Here is a 16,061-nt window from a genome sequence, read left to right as displayed (position 1 = left end):
ATAATTAAACTCAATAATATATAAATCTTCTTTGCTATGGTACACGTCTTGAGATGATCATCAATAATTTTGCTCAATTAATTACACTTATTTTATAAATAAATAAAAAAATAATTACCGATGTACCATTTATTGAAGCAAGTTTTTTCATAATCTCCCTCTCCCGCGTGTATACTGTATGCGTTTATGTATTATCTATATATATTTTTATAGAAAAGTTTTTCACATTTGCAAGTTTATATTGGTATGAATTATGAGATATTATTAAAGTTATGTGCACATAAAATTATATATATATATATATATATATATATATATATATATGATGAATTTCCACTTACCCAAAAAAAATTTATATATATAATGAATTTTCACAAAATTATTTGTATATTTCTAAGTTGACATTTACTAGTTTGAGCAATATAGATTAAGAGATACATTCAAGTTTTTTTTTTTTTTACAAAATTTATATAATATATATATGTTATTTTTTATTTTATTTATATACACCATATGCAAAAATGCCAAGTTAAACGTCAACTAAAAAATATTGTTTTTCTAAATGTCATGAATAAAATAATTATTTGATTTAGGAATGCTATTTTGGTATGAGTTAAGTGCAAAAAACTCCCTTGCTATACAAAAAATGTGCAAAAAACACCCCCACTAAAAATTAAGTGCATATAATCCCTGTATTATTAATATTTTGAGCAAATTATCCCCTAACTATCTATTTTGACCAGTTTTTTTATAAAACCCCCATAATGCCCTTATTGTCACATGTGCCAAACAAGTAATGTGTATTTAAATGTATTATACCGAAAATACCCCTTGTAATAGTAAAAACACACCCACAGTGTCATCGTTTTAGTTCATCTTCTCTCCTCCATTAGTCTAGGATGAGGTAGCTGGTTATGGGTTCAGTCATGGGTTTAGGATGTCCGCGAAATCCATTTCAGTCCGGTGCATTTCTTTTCCGCGAAACCCACTTCAGTCCGACAATGTGCATGTCCACGCTACCTTGGCCCACCATTGCAAAAACCCAACAGCGAGCTCCTAAAACTGAAACGACGGTGAAGGTGACGGCGACACAACAGAGTTCCAAGACTTGCACGGTTCTACATTGACCAAAGCTGAGTTCGTGAGATTGAAGCCTTCTTCATGGCCGTGGAGTGCTGCACCGTCATGGCGACTATATTGTAGCAATGGAGCGTCGCACCGTCGTCGCAGTTACGCATGCTCACCGGTGAAGTTGGTTGCAGTCACCGGAACTATTCGGTGAAATTTTGGAGCTTGCTGCTGAAAAGTTCGCGGGTATCTCGAAGCTCGATGAAACTGTTTCGAGGTTTGCTGAAAATTTCTGGTTAGTTTGATTATGTATATTATATGAACTCTGCTCTTTTGAGTATATATTGAACTTGATTTCAAAGGATTAGTTTTTGTTTTTCTAATGATGTGCCTTATTCGTGTTGTTGGTTGCTGTTATTATTAATTGTTTGTTAATATGATCTAGCTTGCCCTGAAGTTATCATGGTTTTCATTCGATTTGACTATTAAGTCTAGTAGCAAAGATCTAGAAGATCTGATGAAACAATCTTTTCTAGTGAAATTGCATGTTAGAAATTAAGAATCAATGTTTTCCTATAGTTAATGGCGAATATTTGTCACATAGTAGCTATTGCTTGGTGTAGTAGTGGTAATAATTCGAGATGGCAAGTGAAAATGTGGGCTTTTGAGTCTCTCATGGTTTGAATACGAAGGCAGCTAATAAGTGCAAAGGTTTAGCAGGAGAATGGCTATCACATACATGTTAGGTTTCCAGTCATTCGATACAGTATTGATTTAGGTGGTTGGCTATCTATATAGATATTGATTTCTATGTGGATCTTCCATAGGGTAGCAGTGGAAACCATCATCATGAAACACCAATTATATTAAATATATTGTAGGAGTGGAAGACATTGTTTATTTCAAATGAGTGCGGCAAAAGGTTGGCTTCTTAGTTCTCGTTAGTTTCTACAGGAATAATTTTCTTATTTTGTCAGCTATGAAACTGTAATCATGTAACTAGGAGATGAACCAGAAACAGCTCCCTCCTTCCTGGATGTCGAACTTTCTACTCCTCTAAAACTGGCAGAAATAGAAGAGAGATATTTGTTCTAATTTATGGTTCCCACTGAGATTTTAATTAAATTAACCACATTTTGACTGACAAATTGTTTTTATCAAGGACTTTATGGGGGAAAGAGTGGAATTGTCAAGCAATTTGATCTACTGATTACCATCTGACAGATTGATGATACCTTGATGCAACTGTATACAATCAATAGATTTATGTAATGGGAACATTATGGCTATGAACACAGTGGTGAGATAAAAATCGTTACTTCAAGAAATTAAATATATCATAACTCTTTGCTAATTTTAAGAATCTATAGCAAATTTCTGGTTAGTTTGATTATGTATAAGGAGGGTGGGGGGGTTGGAGGAGGTGGTGGCGGTGTCGGCGATGGTGGCGGGGTCGTCGAAGAAGGAAGAGGGAGTGATGTGGGTGACGTGGCCGAAGAGGTTGCCATCCCCATCAAAAATATGATTTTTTTGATTTTTAAATAAAAGGGAATATAATAAGGGTAATTTAGTCATTTCACATACCTTTAAAATGATAAAGTTATTATATTGTTGGGAGTTTTTAAAACTGTTTGGGGTTTTATGATCACTTTTTAATAGTTTTGGGGGTTTTGAGAAATTTGCCCTAAATATAAAGGGTTAAGTGCAAAAAATTTCTCTCTACTATTGATATAGTGCATATCGGTCTTTGTGTAATAAAAAACTCTCTCATACTATCAATTTGGCACAAATAGGTCCCTTTGTGATATAAAAAGACGATAATACCCTCTTGAATAGATTAATGATTATAAATACAGGCTATGTAAAATGACTCTTTTATCCCTTATTAAAAAAAAGAAAAAAAAAGCCACCCATTAACATGAATGGATTCTCTCTCTCTCCTTTCTTTCTTTCTCTAAACATTCTCTCCTCCTCTCTCTAACATTGTCTTTTGGTTTTTTTTTTTTTTTTCGTTATTTAACTTAATTTTTTTTTCTATTTCTGATATTATTTGAGGGTTTAATTCGTTGAACATCACAGGGCTCTGTATTGCTCTCTCTCTCCAGGTGCATATCCATAGGGTTTGTAGAGAGAGAAATAAAGGTGTAGCCTTTTTGGGTAGAGAGATAAACCCAACTCGACCAACGACTAGATGAGATTGAATGGAATGGAGAAGATGAAACGGAGTTGAATTGAAGAAGGATGATGATGATGTAACCATTAAAGATCTAAAGAAATATAGAAAGAAAGAAATCTCTCTCCAGATTACAGGCTAAAATAAATATATGGATATAGAGTCTAGAGAGAGAGAATAATGGTCAGGCAGGAGAAACGAATGAGAGGACTCAAATTGAGAAGAAGTAAATGGGGGTTTTGATGCTGCGAAAGGGTATTATTCAAATTGGTGGCTTGGAATCTTCGGCGTTGAAGGAAATTGTAGTATAGCTGTGATGAGTTTAGTGCATAAACCCTACATATTTTTTTTACTTAACCCTACATATAATAATACTCTTACCATTTTCTCTCAAAACAATCAAGTTGTAGGGATTGTTTAGGGCTGCAAATGAGCCGAGCCGAGCCGAGCCGAGCCGAGCTTAAGGCTGTTCGGGCTCGGCTCGTTTGTTTATGGGATCAGCTCGGGCTCGAGCTTGTCTTGATTTTAAAAGCTCGGGCTCGGCTCGGGCTCAGCTCGTTTAACAAAAAAATTATATTAAAATTCAAAATTAATTAGTATTCTACAAGCCACATACACACTATCATGCAAAAAAACACAACAATAACAACAAATTGCTATATTTGTGTCATTACAATATTCATTGTGTTTGCCAGAGAGGTCTCAGGAAACCTATAAAGTACAAACTAGAAACAAGCTATAAAAATAGGAAAAAATTATCCATATATAATATAATAACAAGAAATCATTGCGAATTCGGGAAGTAAAAAATTTAATCAATAAATTAGGAAAAAATTCTCTCTCACAGTTCGCACTTGGAGGGTGAAAAATTGAAATAGATATTTTCCCACTAATCTGTAAAGAACTAATTCACGAGAACAGAATGGTTGAATCCACACCCAAAAAAAATAAAGAATAATAAAATAAATAAATTATGATTTCTTACCAAAGGCAAAGATTCAGCCTCAATTTCCTCTGATGTCTGAAACACCAAGAGATTAGCTTATTTGATCTGTTCCAAAATTCGCAGTAACTTATCTTGCGGCAGTCTAGATCGAGACGAGATTGTCAACCTTCAGGCAAGGTAACCAGTTAGCCCCAAAGGACTTTCGAAGAAGAGGCCTCACAATTTGCTCACTCCAGAGTCTAGAAGACGGAACTGAGGAACTGAAGAACAGGCCTCACAAGTCACAATAAATCATCTTCGTTGGAGAATGAATAAGGGAAGATGCCAAATGGAGATAAAATTAACCCGGTCAAGAGATTCGTGAGATTTCCCAACAGTAACAGATAAGATTTGAGATTTCAAAGAGATAAGGTAAGTTTTGATCAATTGACAGGTGTGCAATAGTTTATAATTTAATCTATTTTCTTTTGGGTACTTATGCTATAAATTATAATAAAATCATATATATATATATATATATATATATATATATTATATAATATAATATATATTACGTATATAAATATTACGAGCTTTGTTCACGAATATTAACGAGCCTAAACGAGCTCATGTTCACGAGCCTAAGCGAGCCGAGCCCACCGTTGCTTAAGCTCGGCTCGTTTACTAAACGAGCCTAAATATTGGGCTCAAGCTCGGCTCGTTTGCTTAATGAACGAGTCCGAGCCGAGCCCGAGCTGTTCATGAACAGCTCGGCTCATTTGCAGCCCTAGGATTGTTCATTTTCCACAAATCATGACCTTTCTCACTACCTAGTATCACAACCCCGTTGAAAACTCAAACTTTCCCACCCGTTTTCCCACACTTTCTCGAGAATTTTCCATTCCTATGATCAAATAAGTATCTGGGTGACCTTCATTTCCTTACATTGATTCAAATATGTCGTCTTTTCAAGACCATGAGATCGACAAAGACAATGACTCCGGCAATATTTCCGATCTCAGCCACAGTGCCGATTGAGCTCAGAAGCGATAAAAATGGACTGTCGATCAGCGATGATTCCACCCGTTTTGAAGGAAGAACCGATTGTATCCGATCCGGATTATCCGGATCAGAATCCTAACAATCGAGAAGGACAGGCACATGTGAATCAAAATGGGTGGGTGCTTATATGCATATATGGGTGAGGGGGCAAAGTGGGTATTAAAAGGGTAAAATAGGATTTTTAATTTGACTTTTTGTAAAATAATGATAAGAGGGACTAGTTCTGTACTTTTTTTGAATTTAATGAATTAATATGTACATTTAAAAAAAATAGGGAATAATCCTGCACAAATACTATACATCCGGATTTTTTTTGCACTTAACCCAAATATAAATGAAACTAACACCACAAAATTTTAATAATGAAGGTGTTTATTTTTCAGAACTTGAAATATACATATTATTGATATTTTTTAAAGATGGGTAATTTTCAAAATGTCCTCAATTTATATACAGAATTTTACAATAAGTTAAATGTTGTGTTGATTTTTGCATTGTTTCAATTTGCTTCAGTTTTCGGCAATGACTGACCATGTAGCCTGAGATTCACAAGCTCAATTGTCCTCGTTGTTCATCTATGTTATCTTGATTAGGCCACAAGACCATTTTGATACTTCATAGCAGCATTTACATTCCAAAAACCAAATGAAATTAAATTACATACACATGTTATATATATCCCTACAACAACCCCTACCCCGGTCTGTTCAAGCTGGTTCCTAGCTTTTTGGTCATGATTTGAACAACAAATTGTTTCAGAGAAAAATAATGATTTTGCTTTTAAAACCAGAGTTACTATGTGAAGATGCAAGAAATTCATACTCTATTTCTCTCTCTAGAATTCTTACATTTCAACAAAAAGATCTCCCTATTCTTTCCATTCCTTCTCCTATTTATAGATATTTACAAATATTGACGGATTGCTGGATCTGGGCCTGTTCCTCCATAAGTCCTGGTCACCTTTGATGGGCTTATTCGCGTTCGGCCCATATGGCAGTGTCTTTTTATGGGCCGACCCAGCTATACGGACCGGATGTCATGCTTACAAGTCAGATCCGGCCCATGTCATCCTGGGCCTCCTCAACTGCCCCCATAATTGCCCCTTATTTAATAAGGGGGTAATTATTGATGGCGTCTCATCATGACATTGACGGCTCGAGAAAACCATGTGGGGGAACGGACGGTCAGATCCAGAATCAATGTTCCGGGGCTCGATGAATTTCTCGCCTTCCTGACGCTTCAGCCCTCGGGTCCCCCTCGCCTTTATAAGGCTCTAGAATACCACTTCACGCCTTTTTACCGTCTCCATCATTAGTCAAATCTCTCTCTTTTTAGAACAGTGCTAAGCTTTTTCTGGTGAAATCCTTCAAGAGTCATTCTTCCAGCGATCTTGCAGTCCTCAGAGGTTAGTTTTGTTCCTTTTTACTTTCGGCAGGCTTCTTTTTACCCCCTTTTAGATCCTTCAAGCACTTCCACCATGGTTGTAGATCTAGATGTTCTTCGTATGAGACTTAGACTTCCTGACGACATCGAAGTTAGGGTTTGCCCTAAGGATGTTAATATTATGACCGGTGCCGGCCTCCTGCCCGGCGAAGTTTTATTTACAAACCTTCAACTGAATGTCGTTAGGTTCCCTCTGCACCCCTTCTTTAGTTATGTCTTCAATAGACTGGGGATATCCCCCCTGCAGGTAAACCCCAATTTCTTTAGAATCATATCTGTTATGCTTCTGTTGATTCGTGACAGAAGTCTGGACCTTGACCTCATAGATCTTCTTCTGTGTTATAAGGTCAGTAAGATCCGAACTAACGAGCCCTTCTACCACCTCTACCCGTTCGAGAAGATGTCCATATGTACGGACACAATAAAATCTGAAAAGGGTTGGAGGGATAACATCGTGGGCATTAGTGGGGCTTAGTCTTCGCCGGCTGCAGAGGGTTACCCAATCCCAAGCGCCTTTGGCGTCTGTTCTGTTTCCTCATACAAGAAATTCAAATCTCACAAACATGATTGCCCCTGCGAAACATGCGTTCCCCGCTTTTGTACTTTCTTATGCCGCTCCTTAGGAATACCTTGTGATGACTTGAGCTACAGTGTTTGCAGGGATAGGAGTAATTACTTGAAGAAATACGTTCTGAACGATATTCCTTCCTGCTCAGACCTCCTCACTTCAGACAACCTCCTAGCGCTCTCATCACTCGGCTACAACATGAGCAGGCTTCAGATTCCTTCTTTTGGCAGGAAGAAAAATACTCCCCCAGCCACTCCTGCTGCTGGGGCAACCTCCTCTCCTGCATCAGCCTCTTCCTCAGCCACCATCTCTGACACTATCCCGAGCACGGTGGCTACTGACTCTGTTGTTAGCACCCCTGCTGCCAACCCGAGCGCGTCTCCCCAAATTACCACAGCCCCTGTTGCCGCGGGGGGCGCTCGGGACAAAGAACGAGGCAAAAGGCCTCATCCTGACAGTGGAGTCGATCCTGAGGAGGAACCTCTCATAAGAAGGACCCGGGTCTCCGGGCCGGGTGCTCTCTTGCATCGCCCGGTCAGGGCTCCTGCCCCCTTCGGGCCTATTGCAGCTGGTGCCTCTGCTTCTGCTTCAGGCTCCTCTTCTCTGCCCACTTTACCACCATGGGCCCCTCGGTACACCCGAACGGATGGGACGTTCATGAAACCGAACGAGACCATGCTGAAGGATGGCCAGACCGCCATGGCGTACTATAGGAGCATGTGGACTCCGAAAGATCTTGAGGCGGCGAAAGGCCTATCCCAGAAGGATGTGTTCAGCCGCTTTCCCCAATCTGCCATGGAGGTGACTTTTATTTTCCAACTTATGAATTCTCTCATATTATTTGGTCTTGTCTTCGCCCGACCCGACTATTGGCTTAACCGTTATTAATGTACATCTATGCAGACTTTGTTCGGAATAATGGCTATGCAGAAGCAGGTAGAGATGGGGAACGCCAGGGCTCGTAAGTTTTTTGATAGCCTGGAGGTGGCCAATAAAGAAAACGACCTTCTCGCCAGCAAGAATACCGAGGTACTAGCTCGGCTTGAAAAAACTGAACAAGAAAGAGATGTCCTGAAGAAGGAGAACGACTCCCTTCAGGATGAGAATGATGCCCTCCAGCTGGAAAAGAGCGCCTGGCAGACTGAGCGTGACTCAATCAGAGACGAAAAGGCAGAGCTCCAGCGCCTTCTGGCTGATGAACAGTCTGCTCGGATGGCTTTTGAGAAGAGAACTCTGGATGAGCGTACCGCTCTGATTGATACAATCAGCAGAGTGAACGGTGGGATGCTGGCTCTTCATGCTTGGTTCTCAAGGGTCGGCGCTCTTAGATATGCTCAAGGATTCCGAGAAGGTTTCTCCGACCGAGTTCCGGATGAGGGACAGACCAGCTCCACTCCAGATGAGGTCGACAAGGATTTAGGGATCGACCCTCTGGGGGTCTATGTTGACCCAGAACCCACCGAAGCGGAGCGCATATTTGATGAGTGCCAAGACATTGCTTCCTCAAGGATCATTACAGCTCCTCCTACCGCTCTGTCTCTAACCGCTCCTCAATCGTCAACTGTGGTACCTCCCATAGCCACTGCTGACGTTGAACCCCAGCAGAATGATTCTGTCATTCATCTTGATTCCCCACCTCGTGAGGGTGAGACGGCTGATGGGACCGAGGAGGCGGGTCGGCACAACCAGGATGCTGTCGGTACTGAGGCAGCTAGCTAGGACTCCTCCGGACTCTTCGATTCCATACTTTTTTGTAACAATGTGACTTGAATATCTCATTTTTTGTAAACTCAAAGCTTATTATGAATGAAATGACAGAACTCTTTTTCCCTTTTCCCTTTGTGTCGTGCTCTGTTCAACCTATTTTCAATACATATATACCTTTTCTCTCTTTTCTTTTATATTAACTCTGTCGTGTGCTTGTCTATGGCAAGTGCTTGGCGTTCGGCTTGCGGTGCCAGCTGTCACTCTTCTTGCTCAAGTGCCTGGCGCTCGGCTAGAATGCCACTTGCCACTTGGCTTTTCATTTTATATCAAGTGTCTGGCGTTCGGCTTGTGGTGCCAGCTGCCACTTATCTTGCTTAAGTGCCTGGCGTTCGGCTAGAATGCCACTTGCCACTTGGCTTTAAATTTTTAGCAAGTGTCTGGCGTTCGGCTTGTGGTGCCAGCTGCCACTTATCTTGCTTAAGGGCCTGGCGCTCGGCTAGAATGCCACTTGCCACTTGGCTTTAAATTTTTAGCAAGTGTCTGGCGTTCAGCTGGCACTTATCTTGCTTAAGTGCCTGGCGCTCGGCTAGAATGCCACTTGCCACTTGGCTTTAAATTTTTAGCAAGTGTCTAGCGTTCGGCTTGTGGTGCCAGCTGCCACTTATCTTGCTTAAGTGCCTGGCGCTCGGCTAGAATGCCACTTGCCACTTGGCTTTAAATTTTTAGCAAGTGTCTGGCGTTCGGCTTGTGGTGCCAGCTGCCACTTATCTTGCTTAAGTGCCTGGCGCTCGGCTAGAATGCCACTTGCCACTTGGCTTTTTTTTTTTTAAATCTTTTATTATATATATATTTCTTTTTTTTTTTAGCAACCCATTGAAGAAGAAAGTTATTTTTGTAAACTTCAGTAATTTGCACATTCATACGTACTTGATTGACAACAAACAATATCCAATTAAAGCAGAAACTTAGCTTTTATTGGTAGTACCTCTTTAGAGACGTGGCGTTCCAGGGCTTGCTGACCAACCTTCCCGCCATGGTTTCCAATGTATATGCTCCCTTGCCTATGACTTCTGCGATTCTGTATGGGCCTTCCCAGGGTGGCATCATTTTTTTGACTATCCCCACCTTTCTTTTCAGAACCAGATCGCCAGGGGCAAAATCCCTGTGTTTCACTCTTTTGTTGTGACTATTCGCCAATACTTGTTGATACGATGCTAACCTTATGGCTGCAGCGTCCCTCCTTTCGTCTATCATATCGAGGTTCAATCTTAACACCTTGTCGTTCTGATCTCGACTCCATGCTAAGCTTCTGATAGTGGGGACCAAGTGCTCAACCGGTATAACTGCCTCGGTACCATATGCCATTGCAAACGGGCTCTCCCCAGTCGGCCGCCTTGGGGTGGTTCTGTAAGCCCATAGAACGTTCGGGAGCTCATCCAACCACTTCCCTTTATGGTCTTCCAGCTTCTTCTTAATGCAGGCGAAAATGGTTCTGTTTGTGATTTCTGCTTGCCCGTTGGCCTGAGGATGACTTACTGCAGCCAACTTCTGGTTGATTCCATACTCCTCCAGCAGCTCTCTTACTTGCCTGCTGTTGAGGTTTGTGCCATTGTCCATGACTATTGATCTTGGAACGCCGAAACGGCAGATAATATTGTTCCAAATAAATCGTCTCACATGAGTCTGAGTCACGCTAGGATATGGTTCTGCTTCCACCCATTTAGTGAAGTAATCCATGGCCAGTAACACATACTTGTTCTGAGCTCTTGCAGTTGGCAGAGGACCGACCACATCCATCCCCCATTGCGCGAAAGGCCATGGCGAGGCCATTACGTGCAATTCCTCAGGTGGTTGGTGGATCAATGGTCCATATCGTTGGCATTTATCGCACCTTCGAGAGAACTCCTCCGCATCTCTTGACATGTTTGGCCAGAAATACCCTTGTGTCATTGCTTTATGCGCTAACGATCGCCCCCCAGAATGATTGCCACACACACCCTCATGAATAGCTCGCAATACCTGCTGCGACTCCGCGGGGGTGACACAGTTCAAGTATGGGCCAGAGTAGGACCTTCTGTACAGCTGGTTACGCACGATGGCGTACTTTGCAGCATTCTTTTTGAGTCTCCTAGCTTCATCCCTCTGCATAGGCAAAACGCCATCTCGAATATAAGTAATGATGGGGTCAATCCAACTCGGTTCATACGGTATGACGTTGACTTGCCAAGGGTCAGAGTCTAAGGGTTCTTCGAAAATAGATGGCTGGGTCAATATTCCTACTGGAATCACCCTCGCCAATGTTTCACCGCAACTCGAAGCACTGCATGCTAACCGGTCCGCATCTGCATTCTGTTCCCTCGGTAACTGTATGAATTCAATCTTTGCAAAGTCCTTGGCTTTATGCAGAACGGCAGAACGATATGCCCCCATCGTGTCATCCTTGGTCGCGTACTCACCATTTACCTGCCGAACAATCAACTGCGAGTCACTATACACAGTCAAACTTTTGACCTGTAGCTCTCTGGCCAACTTTAACCCATTTAGCAACGCCTCGTATTTCGCTTCATTATTGGTGGCTCGGAACTCAAGTTTGAGTGCTTGACTTAAAGAAGTACCCTCTGGGGTTTGCAGTTTGACCCCAATTCCAGCCCCCATCTGGTTAGAGGAGCCATCCACAAAAAGTTTCCAAGACCCGCATCTAAGGTCTTCTTCCGTATCCTCGGGATCACATTCTAGCAGGAAATCGGCTACCGCTTGCCCTTTGACAGCTGTTCTCGGCTCATACGTTATGTCAAATGAACTCAACTCTATGGCCCACTTTGTCATTCTGCCCGAGAGCTCTGGCTTGTGCATAAGCGTTCTGATTGGAAAAGTTGTTAGAACAGCTATAGGGTGGGATTCGAAATAATGCCTCAACTTTCTTTTTGCATTTACAAGTGCAAGTATCACCCGTTCGGCCTTTGAGTATCTTTGTTCTGCCTTTGTCATTGTTTTGCTTACATAAAATACCGGGTATTGCACCTCTTCCTTGCAACGAATCAGAACGGCACTTGTCGCGACACCAGATACTCCAAGATATAGAAATAACTTTTCTTCTGGATCCGGGGCTGACAGGACTAGTGGATTCTGCATATATTCCTTCAAATGAGTTAATGTTTGTCGTTGCTCATCCCCCCAGACCTGCCTTCCATGGCTCCGAATCGTGTCAAAGAACGGCTTGCAGTGATCTGACAATTTTGAAATTAATCGACTTAATGCAGCTATTCGTCCTGTGAGGGCTTGCACCTCTCTGATCGTCTTTGGCTCGGCATTCTTAATCAAAGCCTCTGCTTGAGCGGGGCTAACTTCGATGCCTCTGCGGTTGACCACGTGTCCCAAAAACTGACCGGAACTCACACCGAACGAGCACTTGGTTGGATTGAGCCTCATCCCATATCGCTTCAGTACATCAAATACATCTTGCAGATGCTTCAAATGATCATCCTTCTTCCTACTCTTTACCACCATATCATCAATATAGGCTTCCACAATCTTTCCCATTTGATTCTTAAAAATTTTGCTAACAAGTCTTTGATAAGTTGCTCCCGCATTCTTTAGTCCGAAAGGCATAACTTTGTAGCAGTATGTTCCTCGCTCGGTTACAAAAGAAGTTTTTTCTTCATCTGCGGGGTCTATAGGGATCTGATTATAACCTGAATAAGCGTCCAGAAAGGTTAAACGCTCATACCCGGTGGTGGCATCCACCATTTGATCAATCTTAGGCAGCGGGAAGCTGTCCTTCGGACAGGCTTTGTTCAAATTGGTGAAATCAATGCATACTCGCCATCTCCCATTCTTCTTCTGCACGACAACGACGTTGGACAACCAATCAGGGTAGTGTACTTCTCTGATAAATCCCGCATCAAGCAGCCTATCGACTTCTTCCGCTATGATTTGATTGCGTTCTGGAGCAAATCTTCGCTGCTTCTGTTTCACTGGTTTGAAATTGGGATTGACATTCAGGGAATGGCAGGATACGGAGGGATTAATTCCAGGCATGTCTAGGTGACTCCATGCAAATACGTCGGCATTGTTGGACAAGAAATCCGCTAGCTCTTGCTGCTCTTCTCGGGTCAGTCTTATACCTACTCTGGTAGTTCGTTCTGGCCTGGACTGATCGATCTGCACATCCAGAAGGGGCTCTTCGGTCAAGTCAACTAACTCCTCCACCCTGTTCTGCTCGGGCGGAGGTTCCTGTAATTGCTATCTGGGGCTTGCCGATCGGACGGACGCCTTCCCTTTCCCAGCATACTTTAGTGTGACGGAATAACACTCTTTGGCTGCAACCTGATCCCCCCGAATGTCTATCACTTTATCTCCATCGGGTCCGAGGCACCTCATGACCTGATGCAGAGTTGAGGGCACACCTTGGACTCTGTGAATCCATCATCTTCCCATCAGGAGATTAAACGAGGGGTGAATTTCTACAACCACAAAAGTTTCCATAAGAGCTCGTTCTGCAGCTTGAACTTCTACTTCCACCATCCCGACGGGCTCCACCCTCTTGCCATCGAACCCTAACAGGGGATTTCCAGTGGGCTTGAGCCTCTCTGGTTTAATCTCGAGCCGATCAAATGTGTCCCTCGGCATGACATTCGCACTGCTCCCGGGATCGATCAGAACTCTGCGCACCAAGCAGTCCGCCACTGTTAAACTGACTACCAACGGGTCTTCATGGGGGACTTGAACACGCTGCAGGTCTGTCCTGTCGAACTTTATCTGCATCGACGTGATCTGCTGGTGTAGAGTATTCACACTGCTGACCCTTTTCTTCATCTGCGCCTGCCGTAGGCGCGCTCGGAGTAGCTCATCTGACTCTTCGCTAGGCTCGGGTCGACCGTGGATAGCATTGATTATACGAACTGGTTGTGAATTGTGGGAGCTTTGTTTGTGACTCCTTTTTATTTGTTCCGCCGGTCGATTCTGCTCTATCGCCGAGCCTTGAACATAACTCGCGAACTCCCCTCTAGCTATCAACATCTCCACTTGCCTTCTCAAATTCCTGCACTCGTTAGTCTGATGACCGAAATCGGAATGGAAAGCACAATGTTTAGTCTGATCCCTCTGTTCGAGGGGTTGCCTAATTGGCAGTGGTGGATGAAACTTATCTTTGTTCTCCTGATATAGCCTCGCCAGAGTGACCTTCAGCGGAGTAATCAGCTCTTCCTCCCTGGACCTCTTTTCTGCCTTCCAGGAGGTCTGACGCTGCGGCTGAGTTTGCTTCTGCCTGATCTTTGCCTTGGACTTCTCCTCGGTCGACACGAGCGACGCTGTCCGAGCATTGGCTGCCTCCTCTTCTTCTAGGCGCACAAAGCCGTCGGCTCTTTCATTAAGTTCATCCATAGTTGTCGGCGTGTTCACTACCAGACTGGTATGGAACAGAGTGCCACGTGTCATAGTCAACTTGAAGGCTTGAACCGCTGTAGAAGGGTGGCATTCGATCACCATACTCTTAGTGAGATTAAACCTGGTGAGAAAAGCCTGGAGACGTTCATCTTTGTGCTGTCTCATTGTGAATAGGCTTGAGATGTCCTTTGGCGGGCGCTTGTTCCCATAGTATTGACTTATGAACCGATCGCACAGATCTCGGAAGCTACCAATGGAGCTCTTAGGCAAGTTCTTGAACCAGCTGAGCGCCGGTCCAGCTAGGCTTGTAGGGAAACATTTGCACATTAAAGCATCGTTTTCCGTATTCAGGGCCATCTTCAACTGGATATGGTACACATGATCGATCGGATCGGTTGTTCCGTCAAACTGAATAAACACTGGCATAGCGAACTTCCTTGGATGAGGGGCATTCAGGATCTCGTCAGTGAATGGTGAATCAACCGTTCGAGCTGCGGATCGGAGCGCTTCATTCTCTCTTTGGCGCCCAGTGGTAGCTCTGTGGGCTACGGTTCTGCTCTCCGAACCGCGATGAGTGATTGTAGCCATGGAAGGCCGGTAGGACGGATCGAACGACCGTTCCTCTATGAGCTCTCTTTGCCAAGGCGACGTAACTCGGCGGCGATCAACCTCTGTCACCTCCTCTTGGTTGAACCTTTCCTGATGTGGATCTAAGGTCATGGCTTCATTCTGTCTGATCTGCTCATGTCGCGGATCAACGTGAGTCGATCCTTCGTGATCCTCAACTCGACGAACATTTGGCGGCAAATTGTCCATCATCCTTTCATCACGGTGATGAGCTGACTGATTGTTCTCGTCCTGCTCGCCCTGATGCGCGATATTAGATTGAACACCTCCTTCACCGACCGGAAGTGGATGCGAAACCGCAGGTATTTGCTGATGTTGCATTCCAACTTTCAATTCTGCATTCTCTTTTTTGAGAGCTTCGATCAAGTTCATCAACTCCTCAAGCTTCGTTTGCTGGATAGCCTCCATCGGATTGGAGCTTTCACCTATCATTATTCCTGAACGGAGTAAAGGCATTAATCTCAGGTTCGCGAGTAGATCTGAGCTTCGTGAGTGCGAATTTTTCAGATCTGGTTTCGAATTCTTCGAATTATGCTTACGGTTGACGAGATCTGAATTGTCCGAATTCTAAATCTGTCAGATCCTGCTACAATCGAGTAACTCGTTGTTGCGTTGTTCCGAAGCCACTTCCGCCAAAGCAGCAGGAACTAAGATTCTTCCAGAGTAGGTCACAATCGCTCAGATCTGGATTCAACTCCCAAAGGTTGAGTTTCGTTTTCACGAATTGGTCTGAATCCACACGATATTGATCAGTTGATCAATCAATCTTTAACGCTTCCCACAGACGGCGCCAATTGAAGATACAAGAAATTCATACTCTCTTTCTCTCTCTAGAATTCTTACATTTCAACAAAAAGATCTCCCTATTCTTTCCATTCCTTCTCCTATTTATAGATATTTACAAATATTGACGGATTGCTGGATCTGGGCCTGTTCCTCCATAAGTCCTGGTCACCTTTGATGGGCTTATTCGCGTTCGGCCCATATGGCAGTGTCTTTTTATGGGCCGACCCAGTTATACGGACCGGATGTCGTGCTTGCAAGTCAGATCCGGCCCATGCCATCCTGGGCCTCCTCACTATGGGTTAATTGCATCTTTGTTA

Source organism: Cornus florida, unplaced genomic scaffold (genome assembly GCF_030987335.1).
Source record: "Cornus florida cultivar Cherokee Brave unplaced genomic scaffold, ASM3098733v1 CherokeeBrave_3.0.0_Hap2_Chr01, whole genome shotgun sequence".
Lineage (NCBI taxonomy): Eukaryota > Viridiplantae > Streptophyta > Magnoliopsida > Cornales > Cornaceae > Cornus > Cornus florida.
This window is presented reverse-complemented; position numbering follows the sequence as displayed.